Here is a 17,409-nt window from a genome sequence, read left to right as displayed (position 1 = left end):
GTTTATACGGGAGAGAATTGATCTAACAAAGTGCAAAAGTACTGGAATATCATTTCATACACAATCTGTTTGAGAAAGTGAGCTTCCTTCTCAGAAGTTTGAGATTAAGACTCCTCAAAGAAGCAATGTCTCCAAATATTGCTACGGACACTGAGTTATCTGCAGAGCACCAGTCTGAATCCTGACCAGCATGACAGGAATTCAGTATTGTTCCAGGCTGAGGAGCTTTGTAGCTCCTACACAAGGTGATTCTCAGCATCAACTCCTACTCCTACATGACAATTCATTGCTAAGTACTGAATTCACCTGTAAAATATACAGAACAGGCTTTGTTCCTTAGGTATCTTTATAAGTAAAACAAAAGTCTCTCCACAAGACGCTTCTACAAAATGAATCACTGCAAGTACTTTTGCAGAAGTTCAGATCAGTAAGAATTCACTAAAGCCAGAAGCTGCAAAAAGTCTCAAGAGAGAAATAATTTAAAAAAAAACAAACCAAAGAAACAATCCATCAAATCTGGATTACTCACACTGAGCTTGTAAAATTTTGGTGTTACCTACACTCATAAATCAGCTGCTACATGTTTCAATGGCTAGTCACAAAATTAGCCTAAATGCACCCCTTACTTTACTTTTTCACTTTGACTTGGGCTTCTCTCTATTAAAAATGACTGCTCTAAACAAACAAATTGTTATCAATAAATCTGAAAGAAGCTCCATTTCCAGAATAAAAGCAACAACACACTGATTGTCTAAGGCTGCAGGTACTCCTATAAAAGGCACCAATGCACTTCACACATTCAGGGCTGTACTATTTGAATTTTTAACCAGTTTTTTACTTGGGTGGCTCAGAAAACAATTTTATGAAAAAAGCTTGGCCATCCTCTCAGAGCGAGCTAAAGATGTGCAATAACTACAAAATTTAAATTCATTTAGTCAATCATGCTGCAATCCAGCAATAGGATGAGTTATAATAACATAAAATTTGAAAAATAAAATCTAATCACTTATGCAACAGGAAATTTCATCTATTTCAATTAAAATTTGAAGAATTAGAATTAAGCAACTACCAAAGCAGAAAGAAGAGGACAAAAGTTCTAAATCAACTGTTTAAATATCAGGTTTCCTGCTTCTCAAATACCTGTAGGTCTTTTGTGATGGCTTGCCATAGTAGTGCTGCAAACAACACTTTAAAATAAACAGACCAGTCAAGTTTCTCTGTTAAGTCTCTAATTCTTCTGTGACAAATCTTGGAAATATTCAATATTCAATACAATGAATCAAAGCTTTCTACTTTGTTGATAATTGCATATATGGAAAAGCTTTACAGGATGCAGACAATTTCTGTAACACACCTTGTCTTAAACATTTACATTGTCCTATGATCAAAAAGTATATTTATCCATAAAGTAGAAGTATTCCTTTTCCTGCAGAACCAGGAGAGACAGTAATTACCACTAATTTCAAGGTATGTGACCTGTGTAAGTTCTTAGCAGCCCATGTAAGTGACAACTCTGCAAAAAGCAACATCAATTGCAGACTGCCTGCACACTTGATTGCCTACATTTCCACACCCAGCATGGCCAGTGCAGAAAGGAGAAAATGGTACTGGGAAGTAAAACATTCAACACTGTGGCCTGATGACCATCAGCCTTCTCCTCATATTGGCCACTGAAACTAGAAGAAAAACCCTAGATTAGAAAGAAGCGGAGTGAGGGGACGGCAGAACCATCTGTCAGGATCCCCAGCAAACACAAACTGATTAGGACATGACTCTTCACACATGAAACTGAGCAGGGAAGCAGACAAGCACATATAAACAGGAACAAAAAGGAAGAAGGCTGACAGAGAAAAAAACAATGGACAGAGAGGAGTTAATACAGAACAACAGTACAGAAAAATATGAACCATACTCACTAAAGCAGAAAACGTCACCTTCCATTTCTAAAGTTTAGAATTAAACCTTAGTGGCCTGACTGTGTAAATTTCTTTGACATGAATAATTGCTATAAAATATGATGAACAAGTTACACAGCATGCCTGTCTTTATCATTCCAGAACTTGTTAACATAAGGAAATTTAACATGGACCTTGCTGATTCTGTGGTATCTCCTGACAAGTCTTTGCATGAACACCTTCTCATGGGAGTGTTGCAAGACAGTCACATAAAGAGGTTACACACCACATTATATTAATTTACTTATGTTTACTGCAATATAACACATTGACACATTGAGGTTATCCATGATCACACCTGTACATGCAGAGGTGCTCAACCATGTGCCATGGTCAGAACTGCTGTGCCCAACATCCTCGGGCTGTAAAATAAAATATAATCAGCCAACAACATAAATACTTTCAGACATGTATATGTATGAGCTATATATGTATATATACAGATGTCACATACATCCTAGGTTATGCTTTTTGCATCTTTTTTTTCTTCTTCTTTTTGCTTTTGGGGGCAGAGAGGGAAGAATGCCTTAAAATTAGATTGTTGTTTCTACAACAGACAGGTTCTGCAACATCAGACCACAATCATCTTCTATTAACATTATTTTATCTCATCTTAGACCCAGATGGACTTTCTGGGGAGATGTGCCTTAGATATTACACAATGCAGACATTTTCAAATGCTTTCTTTCTACACTAACTTCAGCATTACCTATTAAAAATACTAATAGGATACAAAAAATGAAAAAAGAGAAGTCTGGTGAAAGGAAAGCTGTTTCCCCTCTTTCCATAAGCTTTCCATATGTTACATCTGTTGCAAAAAGAAGCACTGGTATGTAAGGTAGTGTTTAATCAACACTCAGATAAAGCTATAGCTGTCCTGTCTGTGGAACTGCTTGAACAGCAAATCTCTATAAGGGAGTCTCAATATTATTTCAGATTCACTTGTTCTGTCATCTTGGCCAGAAATGGGATAAGCCAAAAGAGATAATGGAAAGACTAGAATATGAATACAGTTGTTCATCCTAAAATGCATTCCTGCCAAAATTCGTGTACAGCTTCAGACCTTGAAGAGTATCCAGTATCTTTACTTCATGAAAGCTTCAGAGTATCCTCTTCCTACAGAGAGCTCCAAACCAGGTGGGCTTAACACCTGCGAAACCACAGGTAACAGCTGAAAAACTGCAGCCACCCACATTAAACCTGTTCATGAACAAAACTAATTTCTGGATGAGTCACAGAATGGGTTGGGTCAGAAGGGGTTTTAAAGATTACCTAAATCCAAACCCACTGCTATGGGCAGTGACACCTTTGCACTATATTTATACATGTGTGTGTATGTATATGTTTGTTAATATATTTTTATTATTTATTTTTCTTGTACTTATTGCTTCTGCCAAATTAAAACTCTAATAGCTACTTGGTAAATTCTTCTGTTCCCAACCCAGTGTAGTATCCAAAGCCTGCATATTTGAAAAAACAATCAATACTTATGGCTAGAATATTCTATTCTATTCTAATAATGCAGCAGTCTTCACACTGTCAAATCACTTTCATGCTCTTCTGTGCACTCTGGGTACAATATTAAACTGGCTTTTCTCCAACATTTATTCTAATTTCCTTATTTTTCTAAAATTAAATTGGAAGATGAAGGAATTATAATCACTGATAGGTCAGCTATAGTTACACAGAAGCACAAATTCCTCCTAAAACCCACACATTAGCTCTCTGTCCAAGGCTAAGCCATGACTTTGGGAGGTTAAACCAAAGCTGTGTTTGCAGTCTGGACACCTCAGTTACTCAATGACACTGCCTACAAAGGCAGGTTGGCAGTATTCAGGTCATCTGTCATAACATTTGTTTATTTTTGTTGGTCTGACACGAGGCCAGAAAATTTCAAATCCAAGTGATGAGATTAACACAATTCCTGGCTGGAGCATGGGTAACTTTTTACATACAGCTGAGCATAAAAGATCAATTTTGTGATGATGGAGCTGGATGCTCTTTCACAGAGCCTGTGACTGCAACCTATAGCAAGAACAACCCCGTGGCTTTATAAAATCAGCCTTGTAGGATACAAAGTAGAGGGGAAAGAGGTCCTTGACTACCAGGCAGTCTTGCCACAGCTGACACAGCTGGCTGATGGTGAAGTTACAAGTAAATGTCACTTTCATCAGGTAGAGATACTGAAAAAAAGGTATAAAATCTGAATATGAGACAAAATGAATGAGGCTCATGTTCTGGAACTTTCAGGAATAAGTAGTACTTGACTCTTCAAAGCATTTCACCCAAAAGTCCCTATTCACAATTTCAAGGGTATCATTTCAAGGTATTTTTACAATACCTTATTTTTATTCTACATTACAAATATCCTTCCTAATATAAGTTACACATGCAAGTTAAACACTTCAAGCAATCAGCATCTCTCTAAAGCCAAATCATTTCCACTCTGATCTGCCTTACTGTACTCCATTAAGGTTGGTAGGATAAACTGCACTGATTTCATTTCCCTTTTAGGAAGCTATCCTCATAATCCTGCTTTAGAAGAAGAAAAAAACACTGGGGCTCAAAGGCAGCTTCAATCTAAAATAGTTACCAACTCATTCTTTTGAAGAGGTTTGGATTATTTCACTCGTCAAAATCAAAAAGATGCTGTCCAGCAGCTGAAGGTAGGTACAGCCTCCAAAATCCATGTCCTTCTTTCTTGTTTTAATAGACCTTGCTCTTCTCTCAGGATTTATGGAGTTTTGTGGGTAACTCAGTAAAGCAATAGCTGAAGAACTGTTGAAACATTCTCTACACTACACTGAGCTTGCTCTGGTATTTGTGCTGTGCTCAGGGCTCTTCACCCCCATCAGAACAGAATACTGGAACTGACACCCACCCAACAATTTGAGTGTTTCAGATGCACTACCAGAACACAAAAACCTTTCTTTCACCTGGTATATCACAGTGGTTTCCTTTGCTTGGATACTGCAGCAAAGGAAGAGATGTGGTATTAACCAATGTCCCAGCTTCTTTACTGGTAAGAATTGGGAGTGTCCATATGGTTTGTAGAAAGCAACAATGTGGGGCATGCCCAGCTCTTCAATCAGTAACCAAGAATTTCAACCTCTTCAAGCCAATCTTGTCATTTAACTCCCCTCAGTCTTAGAGGGGAATCACGTACAGAAAACATAGAGGGGGAAAAATAAGAAAAAAAATCAAGGTCTTATATTCCCACAAATGCAATGCAGTCTTATATACAGCAGGAGGTTAGACAGCAGAAAAACCTAAAGTTTAAAATAACTTGCTGTCTCCCGTGGGCCAGCCAAGCAGAACTGCCACCAGAGCATCCCCCTGAGGTCAGTAAGTGACACGAAATGCCAGCCCTGGACAAAGGAGCACAAAGTGAGAAATTTGTACATTTCTGAATAAAAAAACCTCTAACCAGCTTATATTAAAATAACACTGTAATGTGATGCCTTGATTCCAAAATCCCAGCACAAGCAGTCACACCCTCTGCTTCACCAAACAGCCCAATGACTCCTTCAGAATTCTCACAACATTACTGCAAACAAACTCAGCTCTAAGCATCTACACAAGCCAGACTCAAGTGTAAGCTTTGGGTTCTCTGCTTTGAAAGGAGAGAAGGGAGATGAAAACCTTTGACATTTTTAGTGCTGTTTAAGCACAAGCCTTACTTGATTTTGCTCTGAGTCATTCCTCCCCCACAGGATGGAAAGCAATGCTACAGGTTCAGTATGTGAATGGCCAGATGAGCTGAGCAGTACCACAACAGACCTGTTAAGTCTGACTATAAATCATATGCAGATTTTCTGTTTCTTCTAACTGCTGGAGAAATATGCAAATTAAGTAATTAGGTACCTCAGAGAAGCATGTTCTTTGATTCGGCATCAGCTTTAAAAAAACAAAGGTAATTCATGCTTTAAAAAATCCCAGACAATACAAAAATAATTATGCTCATTTTCATTACTTGCACACCACTTGTTTTCCATTATGGTGAACCAAACTCAGTTCTATTTAAAGTTTGAGGGTTTTATTGGCTGAAAAATGATGAAATTGTTTAAAACAATATTTACCTGAGAACCACAATCAAAAGAACCTCCAGTTACCAGATTTACATTATCACACCATCTCATCCAACCTTACTGATTCTCTGGTTTAGCCACCTTCCAGGAAGGGCTCCAGACAGGGAACACAGCACAAGACTTAGGATACTCAACACCCACTAATTCTCCATTACTGACTGCACAGTTTAGCCTATGGAGTTACTCTTAATTCAAATATCTTATTATTCTGTCTAATTTTCAAATGGATTAAAAGTAAATTTCACATAAATTTAAACATTTGCAGAAGACAATGCACATTCAGCTCTGTACATACTTCCTCAAGTACACAATAATCTCTATTACTTTGATTATTTGTCAGATTTCCACACCCAACCATTCAGTTTGATAGGAGGAACTTTCTGTGTAATTGAGACGTTAATGAACTGCACACAGCCCACAGACAAAACAGCCTAATGAGGAAGTGCCTTTATAATAACACATTCCCAAGTACCTGTAAGAGTAAAGACATTCCTTCTGTAGTTTTACATGCTCAATCCAACTGAATCCAGTCCAGAATAAATACAAACACATAAAAAACCCCAAACAGGCGCATGATTAAGCCACAGGTTCAAACACTGTAGTATTGACTTTCTACTTATTATGCATTTTATAAACTTTCAATGATATAATGAAAAAAAATCATATAAGCATGATAAAATTCCATTAAAAATTCTCAAATGCAAAAAGTAACTTCTAAAATTCAAATTATTATTTTCAAATAAGAACCAAATATTTGAAGGAAATCTCATTACTAGAAATCAAAAGTATGTGTTCCTAATTTACAAAATTTTTCATACAACTGCTTTTACCTAAATAAAATAGAACTGCCAAATGTATTTTACATTTTAAAAGCAGTTTTTAAATTAATAGCATAAGACAAATGTATCTGTAATGAAGAATATGTAACAAACATATCCTAGACTGGTCTGGAACTCAGTAAAAAGACAACTTAGCAGTGAATTCTGGAATATTAGAACTACTAAGATGCTATTGAATGTAACTTCCAGAAAAAAAAACATACAACAAAACACCAAAAATATCAAAAGTGCAGAATAATTTACAGAAGAGAAAAAAATACACCAAAAATTACAAACATACCGCCCTCAAATACCAAGCTTCTTACAAACTTTGACTAGGAACATGGGGGCTGCAATCTAATTCCCTTCTATGCAGAGGCACAGAAATATGCAGCTACAAGGGAAAAGCAATACTGAACATCCAAATTCATCATTTTTTCTGTCCAGCATACAGAGTCACAAATCAAAACAACAAGAAAACAGCAACCCCAGCAAAAGAGAGGCAGTTTTGATATTGCTGTTGAACACTGAAAAAACATTGAAAAGTTTAAACAAGTGCGTATGAGGCAGAGAAACCCTTTAACTTCAGGAAATAAGCTAGGGTGGTGGTGGGAATCTTTGTCTAGGGAAATATTTTTCACCATAAAATACTCTCCAATAGCACACACTCTGGGTGCTTCCTCAAGAGAAACTGTCACAAAGGAAGTCTCATCTGGCTGTTTCATAATCACTTCAAACCAGTAAAAACACAATAATGCTGAAGAAAAAAATGGCTTCTCCTTTCCTTTCAATGCTTGCTCCTCCCAACACATCACCACAAATTTAGAGACCAAATGGTGACATGGACATCACTAAAGCTAAACTTTGATTTACAAACACTAAATACTCACCCAAACTGGATCAGCTCCCCGACTCCCCTCAAACCCCCCCAGTATCTTGGGTCAGAGACAGACACAAAACTCTGAGACAGAAGCCAGGGTGAGAGAGAGAAGCGTTAGACCAAAGTGTCAGGATGAGACCTGACCACAAAGACCTCAGAGCAGACTCCTCCTTCAGGTAAAGCACAAAAACTTACTGGAAATTAGACTTTCTCACTAAGAAAGCAGTCCAAGTCACAGTCTGAGGCTGAACTCTTTGATTCCATTTAGCAGTTTTCCTGCTACTCACAGGAACCTCACAGGTACAAGGAACTATGCAACCAGCAATTCTGGTTGGTCACACTTTACCCAGTGATTTAGGCACTGAAAACAAGGAAGATTCATACAAGTCTTATCTTCCATGTTAAATTATAGAAAAAGCAGCATCTCCTTGAAATGCAGATGATCTATATTCAAGCAAGCCAGAAACCTAAACCTTGGAGAAGTGTTGATTGTTCTCAACTTCCTGAAAACCTGCCTTCCTGAATCCTCATTTGCTTTTTTATTTGGAAGAACTGGGAAAAGTTCTTAGCCTTGACCACAGGAAAAACAAAGCCATCAAACCAGATTAGTTATGAATCTCAGGGATTAGCAAATATGAAGCACAGAACAGAGAAAATAATCCAAAAGCCAGGACAGACTATACAAAATACAAATATGTGATTGAAAAATGTTAGAATTTTTAGATACATAGAACTGATATGAGTTTGATCCAGCATCATATAAGAATTAAAGCACACATCTAAAGACAAGTTTGCAATCCTGACAGATCCCTGCTGAAAAGTTATTCTGCAGAAAGACTTACAATCACAGTAATATACTCAGAAGTTACTCATCTTTGAGTATTTAATAAAGCTAACACAAATTTGACGTACTTGAATGAATATATGTATAATAAAAACCTATTATAATTCAACCTTGAGGTCTGCACCTTAGCAAACTCACTTCATCTTTAAGTAATCTTTTTTCATAGCTAGTAAAATCATTAACCATTAAAGGAACCCAAATTAAATACTGCTTACTACAAATGCAATACAGCTGTTAAAACTGCTTTTTAAGAATGCATTGTTCAAATAATCACCAAAACACTTTCTGAAAAAAAAATCCAGCTTTTTGGTAGAGTATTTGTCTACTGGACAGTCTTCCAGTGGCATTCTGCCACACTGTACAGGCTATCAGGAAACCAAACAAGTAAGATGCTCTTAGTACAGAATATGGGATCATTAGTAGTTCTGAACAAATAACCCCAAGCATTAAGTTTTTCTCCTTGCTTGACTTTTATTATAGTTTAATGAAAGTTAAGATATTTATGATTATGTAACATGCTTACATAATTCACAAATTCTACTATACACGGAAATAACTGGCCCTGCAAGTCTAAGTACACCATACACTTGCTGGGAAAACAAAACAAACACCACCCTCAATCCCCATAAAACCAAGTACAGTAAAAAAAAAAACAAAACAAAACCAAACTCAGAAAAGCAGACAAAAGAAAGCCCCAAGCAAGTCTAAATGCATTCCCCTTAAGTATGTAGAGCGTTCACTTTCTGAACAGACTAACAAGCCTGTACCATAAATAGTTTAACTTAAAAAATGAGTGCAGCTTACATGAGCCTGTGGCAGTCAACCATTTTTACTGATGGCACTACAACCAACAGGGGCAAAAAAGTTGAGTAAGTAAAACTTAGGAACTAATTCAAAATACCTATAATCCTTACCCCAAGGCTGACTAAGTAAGGCTACTGGCAAAGCTTAAACTCAAATATTCCATGAATTGTCAAGTGGATAGAGTAATCCAAGGATTATACTCAAGAGAAATTATTCAGAGTAACCCCAAAGCAGAAATTTGCTACAAGGACACAACTCCTCACATAAGACACATTTGTTCTTCCTGAAATCTGTGTTCTAGCACATAATCAAAACACAAGAAGAAGCATATCAAAATGTCAATGTCATAACTACTTTCCTCTCACCTGAATCATAGAAATTCTAACACTTAAATCTATTTCCTTCTTTTCCTCTTCTTTTAGAGCTCACAAAAGCCTTACCTTTCAAAACTTTCAAAAAATGAGACATTTAGAGACTTAAGAATCTCATTCTTTACACTTCTTTACAGGAAGCAGGACAAAACGATGATCTGTGGTATAGATTTTAACAGGATTCAGTGGTGGGGGGAAGGCATACAAGGACTGCTTGGTTTTGGGGGATCTTTCTAAAACTCAGTTCACAGAAGGGAGTCAGAGTTCTTTTGACCCTTTCCTGTCAGCTGCCCAACACCAATCCCCCTTCAGCAAGTTCTCTGAGCCATCAAGCCCATGAACTGACACCCACAGGTGGTGTGTGGCTTCATGGCTTCACTGAGCCCAGGAATGGCAATAAGAAGTTTTCTCCACCTCATCCAACCAGGAGGAGAGTGAGCAGAACCTCTCTTTCAGAAGATATGGATTTCTTAAAAGGTAAGAGAAGAAGGAGCTCTTCTTCCATCTCCTCTGTGTTTCCAGGACAGGAATCCTCCCTCAGACTGCAGACACCAGTCCACCACTGACTGCTGGGTCTCAACCTGTCCATAACAGACAGACATGAGAACAAACTGCCCTGGGATCTGTGAAACCAAAACCCAAGAACTGAACAGTACAGATAAGAACCAAGCAGCACAAGCCTCCATGCCTTGATCACATCTTGGGTAACATATGCTCTTAGGAGAAGTGTCATAAATTTTTGCTACAACTTTTACAGAAAAAAATGTCTCAGTTAAGGCAAAGCAGCTTTCAAGTGACTGAGTGTTCCTACAGAAATAGAAGTAGTGTTTATCACAGTACCAGAAATGTCTGTGTTGTTGGTCCTAGTGCCTCCATGAGTAACAGCAACAGAGATCACTGAAGATGCCTCAGTGACCACACTGCTACAGAAAGGTGTCACTCACCTGATGGAACTCAGACCATCAAGACCTGCTGCACAGAGTTGTTGAGAGGATTCTTTCTTCTCTGTGGAAAACGTCAAGTTGTCCTCTACAGAAGCCACTTCCCTCTTACAGACCTCTTACTCCTAAATCAAGGAACTTTGTTTCAACACTGAAGTGATTTTTGACTCTCTCCTTTTTTTTTTAATACAGTAGATCATGATTTCTAAAGACAGACCAAAATAGCTGATCTTACTCAGGTCTCTCTTAGGCCTAAGGCTACCTTCAGCCTCATTTACCTCAACTCCCAAAGCTTGAAAGGGATTGGCAGGTAGAACATTTACTTGACTTGGAACTTTCTTTAAAGCAAAAGCAGCATTTACAGCATGTAGAGGCTGGGTTTCAAAAGCCAAGAGGCAGATTTCATTTAAGAGAACCTACATTCTGCCATTTCTGAACTTAATTCAGCTGCAACAGATGTGGTACAAACTCTTCCCTGTCTGACCTCTCTTCCTTTAAACTGGATATTCCAAGAAAACAACAATTAAAACATGTTTGTTCCAGAAAGTGCCAATGAACTCAAACCAACACAGAAGGAAGCTGGATGTAAACAGGGATAATTCTCATTGTCACTGCTTGCTACTGAAACCAGTACACATTGAAAAGTAACAGCTTGAGTGTAAGAGCAGGAGAAAGTACAAAACTACAAACATATTCCTGAGCAATTATTCAAAAAGTTCTTACCATGCATGAAGCATTCAGCCCAACAATGAGATTTGTTGTGAAACACCTGTATAAAACATTGATGCTCATGAAGTTGGAACAGCATGCACATTTTTACAACCACACTTTCATGATGCTGCCCGAACAGCAGGAAACAAAGCATAGATAAAAGACTAAAATACCTGTTCCCCTGTGCTGCCCATTTGAAACTGACTAATGAGTTGAAAAAAATCCATGGTAATGTACAAAAGCATTGACAAAAGTTTTAAAATAAAATTTCATGTAAGTGTTCTGAATTCAGCTACAACACTTACTCAGCAATTACTGAAGTCCAATTTGCAAATGTCCAGATCAGCCAGCAGCTAAAACTTGATTTTTACCAGGAAAGAACATAAAGTGACTTTTCAGCAGAATATCCAGCAAATAACTTAAAAGTTTTTAACACATTCAAATCAGCAGTGAGAAGATATTTGCTGTAATGCTTGCTAGTAGAAATTTAACCTATTTGTATTTTTGAGCAAATATGAAGCAACAGAGAAATTGTACCAAATTAACACTTTGTCTTATCTAGACACGTAATTTCTGATCCAGCATTAGCAGGATTACAGCAAGAATTACTATTCCTTCAAGATAAAGATAAGAATTCCAAGAAAAAAAAGCAGGTACACTTTAATGCAATGCTCTGCAACAGCCTAGTACCTGGCCTACTATTTCTGCAAGCTGATCTTAACACCCATATGAAAGCCAAGTTCTATATTTCTTTCAAAACTTGCACAACATCTAGGCAAAAAAAAAAGGCAACAAAACCCATTCATCTCCTATTCATCAATTATTATTGATCCAATGCCCAACATGGAAGAACAGAACAAATCTGTAACTCTTTCAAGTGCTAAGAAAAAATGCCCAAATCTTGAGTCAAGCCAAAGTATACAAACTCCCCACTGAAGACACAGAATTACACCTGAGGATTTACAGTAATGTGACAAATAACATACCTAGAACAAGCAAAGCCTTTTGCCAGCCAATTTCTAATGCAGCTGTGGCACTGTAAACCAGGAAGAGTTGTTCAAACAGCTGACCTGGGGGCAAATCACCTCAGAATACAACCAAGGAATAGAAAAATGCTGAAGCATAAAGCTGCAAGATTAAAATACCAGCACTGCTGTGGTTCTTTTTACCAAATCTGGTAAGAAACAGTCAATACTGAATGCAGTTTATTAAATTGTTCAAGCTTTTTCCCTGCCACAACATCCAAGACAAATACTGATAGTAACAGAATTTCTTTTTCTAAAAACTCTCCATTTGCCCCTAGATCAACCACGATTTCACATAAATTGATCCACTTTTCAAATTAATATACACTTTAGCAGACATGCAATTTCATTTGAAAGAAAGTATTTCATTTTGAGTGTGGAACAAGACTGATTGAACAGAATCTGCTGAAGGGTGTTTTCCAGAAAACACTTAATGATGCACCAGCCAGCCCACATGCAGGTAGGAAAACATCTGTGCCTGAGCAGTGACAGGGAGGCTGCTCAGCACTGCCACAGCACAATGACCTCCCTCCCTTCTCTCCCTTGGCTATTTGCTTACAAAGCCCCCTGCTTTAAACAACTCTCTGAAAAGAGCAGTGATTTTCCTTACAAAAGAGCCAGGTTAGGACAAAACCTGGTAATTGAAAGCTTTTAAAATACCACTACTTTGAATTCAGGCCCTTAATAAAATAAAGTCCACCAGAAACTGAAGAACTAATGTTTCTTAAAAACACAAAACTGTATATAACCTCAACAGAGATGGCATTTTTCATTTTTACTCTCTAGTGCTATGCTGGCTATTTTAAAACAATACCTGAAAAGGGAGAAACATTCAAAACAGTAATCAATGGGGTGTAGAGAATATTGAAATGTTATTTCCACAGTGCCATTAAGCTGAGACAGACACTGTGATCTATATGGTATAACTGATCTTCAGAAAGAAGAAATGAACAAGAAAAATGCCAAACAATAAGAACAGTGGCATTGTCTCACCATATCACATACTGAGTTCTGTGACATGCATTTCAGCTTCTCAAGGCAATGAAAACACCCCAGTGATGTTTTTCTGGAAGTTGTGCACGTGAATCTCCTGGATACCAAACCACAGTGCCACAAACACTGACAGAGCACAGAAGCTGCTGACCAACCACCCTCCCCACACAGAACAGACACCCAGCATGGATATTCAGCACCACAGAACCACCTACACTAGCACCACTTGCCTGGAGCTGGAGAGAGCACTTTGTTTAAGTATTATGAGCACATTGCCAGTTTGAAAGCCTTTCAAAGGACAACTCTGACACTTGAAGGTTTGGCAGACTACAAGAACCTATTCTAGCAGTGCTTTCAACCAACACCTTCAACATCTGCACACAGGAATCTAAACAAGTATTTCAAAACTCATCTTTACATTCACAGAGAGTTTCACACGTGAGAACTGGCACCACGACATCACCACACATGCAACTTCTGCAAAGCAGTTCTCAATCTCTCACAAAAACAAGACAGTCAATATTGCCTTTTGGACAGTATTTTAGTCTACTATGACCACACAGAAATAAGCCTAGAGAAGATTTGTACTATAGAGAAAACCAAGAGTTCCAACCTGGAAAAAAAAAGTGACAATAAGAGAAAACTTTGCCAGAGGTATGAAAGTAAATCCCTAATATCAGTTCACTGCACTAGGTAGCACCAACATTTTTCAGTTCAGTTTTATTTTTCTCTTAAGAGTAAAGACAGGGACAGGAAAAGATACTGCAAAACCACAAGTCACAGATATTTCTACCACATATCTGGCAGTCCAGAGTAGCCCAAAAGGTGCTCATGTTTCAGGCTCTGTATGAAACTTTATGTATCTCTCAGTTTCACACTGTTTTTCACCTGCCTTTTAACCATACCACATAACAAAAATAACTCCCACTGCAAACACCTTCAGTTACACTTTCCTTGTGCTCATGTGTGAGCCCACAGGCTCTGCACCTACCTCAGCTCACAGCAGAGGAACAGCAGCATCACAGATCTCCCAGAGCAGAATGTGTCATAGCACAGCTGAGTTGCATGACTAAGCACACACTCAGACTTGATGTTACCCAAAATTTACTAGATTTGATCATTTACTCAATGACTCTATCATCATTAAAATACCTTTGGTGTCAAAAAAGTAAATCAAAGGCTTTTGCTTGTGTTGGTGATTTTGTTGAAACACTGAAGCTGTGAAAGCAGGGATTTGAAAATCATCCCAGTTGAAGACAAAGCACTTTGAGTAAGAATTCAATAAAATATCTTAGGTTTCCTATTTGTTATGAACTGCAGTACATACCCATGTAACTCCTGCCCTAACCAAGAATACTTCTGCAGGTCATACTTTGAGGATTCTTATGCTATTTACAAATACAAACAAAATGAATCATGACAGGTTTGAAATCAGGAGAAAGCCTCTAGACCAGCACAACCCAAACCTTCATTTAAGCCCTACATAATTCCTGAGAGGGAACAGAGGAGAGTTTGCCAGATAACCCAAAGAATCCCATCAATGCACTCTCCTGGATGACTCCAAAGCAGTCTTTTCCCTTTAGGATTTCCTTTTACTCTGCCACTCAGAGAGACACCAGCACAGACATCACCAAAGCTGCCTGAAAGTCAGATGTGTTTTCACAATACCTATTCAACTCATCCAGTCCTCCTCAAGATGAAAAGTCATGGAAAGGAAAAGGAGCCTCAATGAGATTCAGGAAACACGAGTGGACACAGATTTCACAATTCCTTCATTACATTTACCTGACATCATTATATGTAAAGGTTATGTATGACACAAGATGAAAATAAAACATAATAAAAGAATAATTTCATAATAAGAGTACAATTTCATAATAAGAATACATCATACTCAGCTGGCTACCTGTGCTTAAAGCAAAAGATTCAAGATTAAAGGCAGGCTTAAATGCTGATTTTAACGTTCTTTATTAATGTGTGCAAAATTTGCTGTGTTGGTAATTTTATGGACAAACAAAGACAGTCTATATACACATTAATACAGGTTGTTAAGGCACTCCTCAGATTGCTGCTGTCAACAGACAGAATTCATAAGGCAGGACAAAGTGCAAGTTTTAACAAATGTTGTGAAATACTTTATTTTTAAGAATCCTGTTCCTCTCTCTCTACAAAGAGGAAATGAATTTAACATTTCTTCTTTTTACATGAAATATGTTAACTGCAAAATATACTTAAGAAGGGGCAGAAGAAAGAATTGCTTTTTCTTGAAGAGCTAGAAAACAAAATTAAAGTTACCAGAACAGTGACTGGCCTTGGACCATGCAAGCTTTACCTGTAACTTTTAAGAGTTCTGTTATACTAAGTTATCTGGAAATCTTAGTGATCAGGTGGACCTGCTAGAGAACATAAACCCATAAAGAAATACTACTCAATTTTGTCACAGTAAACACCAGCACTAAAAATAACAAACACATATTGACACATCAGTTGGATAAGTTGACCTGACCACTCTCAAGATTTATTTAGAATTGAAGAATAGTGTCTTCAAACCTGCTAGCACTGAGACCTTCCATAACAGCTTCATGCATGTTCACTTGAACACAGGGTCTTACTTTAAGTTTTTCCATTACTTTCCAAGTGTGGCATATCTAAGCCATCCCACTTTTTTGAACACAGGGAATCTCTACCAAAACGTGAAGTGCAGATACTCCCAAACCACCTAAGCAACTGTCTTTTCTCTCCTTGTTTTCTCCTTGCCAAAGCCAGGGAAACAAGGGCCAATATCATGTTACAAGTTATGTTTGAACAAGGGGAAAAGCACAGCGACTGCACAGTCCTACACTAACACAGAACAGTATAAATAAGAGCTGCATCCATCCACCATATCCACTTACATTTAAAAAATCAACTAAAACGAAACTCGAGTTAATTTTGCTCACAGCCAACACAAGCAGCCGATAAGATCTCAAACCCGACCTGAAGCCAAGACTCTGGACAGAGCACAGCCAAGGAAGGCCTTGCTACCTTTGGGGGCCTTCTATTTCTAGAGCCAAGGCACAGCAGCAGCAGCATCGCGCTGCAGTCATGTCCAAGGGGCACTGGCAGCGTTTACCTGAGAATCCATTTGCTTTTTATTAATGAATTTATTTTCACGCAGCAAGAGCAGCATCAGTAGCCCAGCAGGCAGCACAGCCCCTGCTCAGGGGACACCCGCCCGGGATCCCCGGGCACTCCGCCCGCCTCGCTCCCCAAAGGGCTCCAAAAACAAAGACCAAAGTTTTCCCTGCTCGCTGCGTGGGAGTGCGGCAGCAAAACAGGAGCCAGGATCAACACGAGCCGCCTCCCGTCACCACACCCGGGCCCACGCAGGGCAGGAGAGCCCCGCTCCCCGGGCAGCCCGTCCGCTCCCCCGGCACGGCTGCAGCCGCTCCCGCACGGCCAGGGGGACACCCAGAGCCCGCCGGGATGGGGGAGCGAACGGGGGTGTCACCGAGCCTCCCTCAGTGACCCCCGGCAGCGGGGCGGCCCTGCCCGACTCCCAATTCACCCGCACAGCCCTCCCTCACCACCGCCCCCCCTCACCGTGCTGCGCTGGGGGCTCGGCTCCGGCTGCGGCTGCGGCTCCGGCGGCTGCATTCCCGCCCCCCGGCTCTGCCCCGGGCCGCGCTGCGGGGGCACCCCCGCTCCTGCTGAGGAAGGGGAGAGGCAGAGGCCCGTGGCCCGGCGGGCGCGGGGAGCGGCGGCGGGAGCAGGGAGCGGGTCCCGGGGCACAGCGCGGCCGGGAAGCGCTTCCGGGCTCAGTGCGGGGCGCTGGGGCCGCCGGGCGGGGCGGGGCCCCGGCTGCGCCCAACGGCGTCCGACATGGCGCGGCCCGCGCGCGCCGGGCCGCGCGGCTCTCGCGAGACTTGGCGGAGGCAGCGGTGGTGGGGAGGGGGGCGCGGGGGCGCGAAGGCGCGCGGCAACGAGCGAGGGGCGGGGC

At 39.7% G+C, this 17,409-nt stretch overlaps 1 protein-coding gene across 1 annotated transcript in view; it reads right to left on the bottom strand.

The window, feature by feature from the left end:
• Positions 1–17,120, bottom strand: part of TAB3 (TGF-beta activated kinase 1 (MAP3K7) binding protein 3) — a 43,917-nt gene extending 26,797 nt beyond the window's left edge. The window contains exon 1 of the mRNA XM_054291293.1: positions 17,013–17,120. The gene's annotated coding sequence lies outside the window, so the exon portion shown is untranslated. The remainder of the gene's footprint in view (positions 1–17,012) is intronic.
• Positions 17,121–17,409: the final 289 nt, after the last annotated feature.

The sequence above is a fragment of the Melozone crissalis genome, unplaced genomic scaffold (genome assembly GCF_028551555.1).
Source record: "Melozone crissalis strain CALT ecotype California unplaced genomic scaffold, PUWL_Pcris_2 ptg000090l_1, whole genome shotgun sequence".
Lineage (NCBI taxonomy): Eukaryota > Metazoa > Chordata > Aves > Passeriformes > Passerellidae > Melozone > Melozone crissalis.
This window is presented reverse-complemented; position numbering and strand designations above follow the sequence as displayed.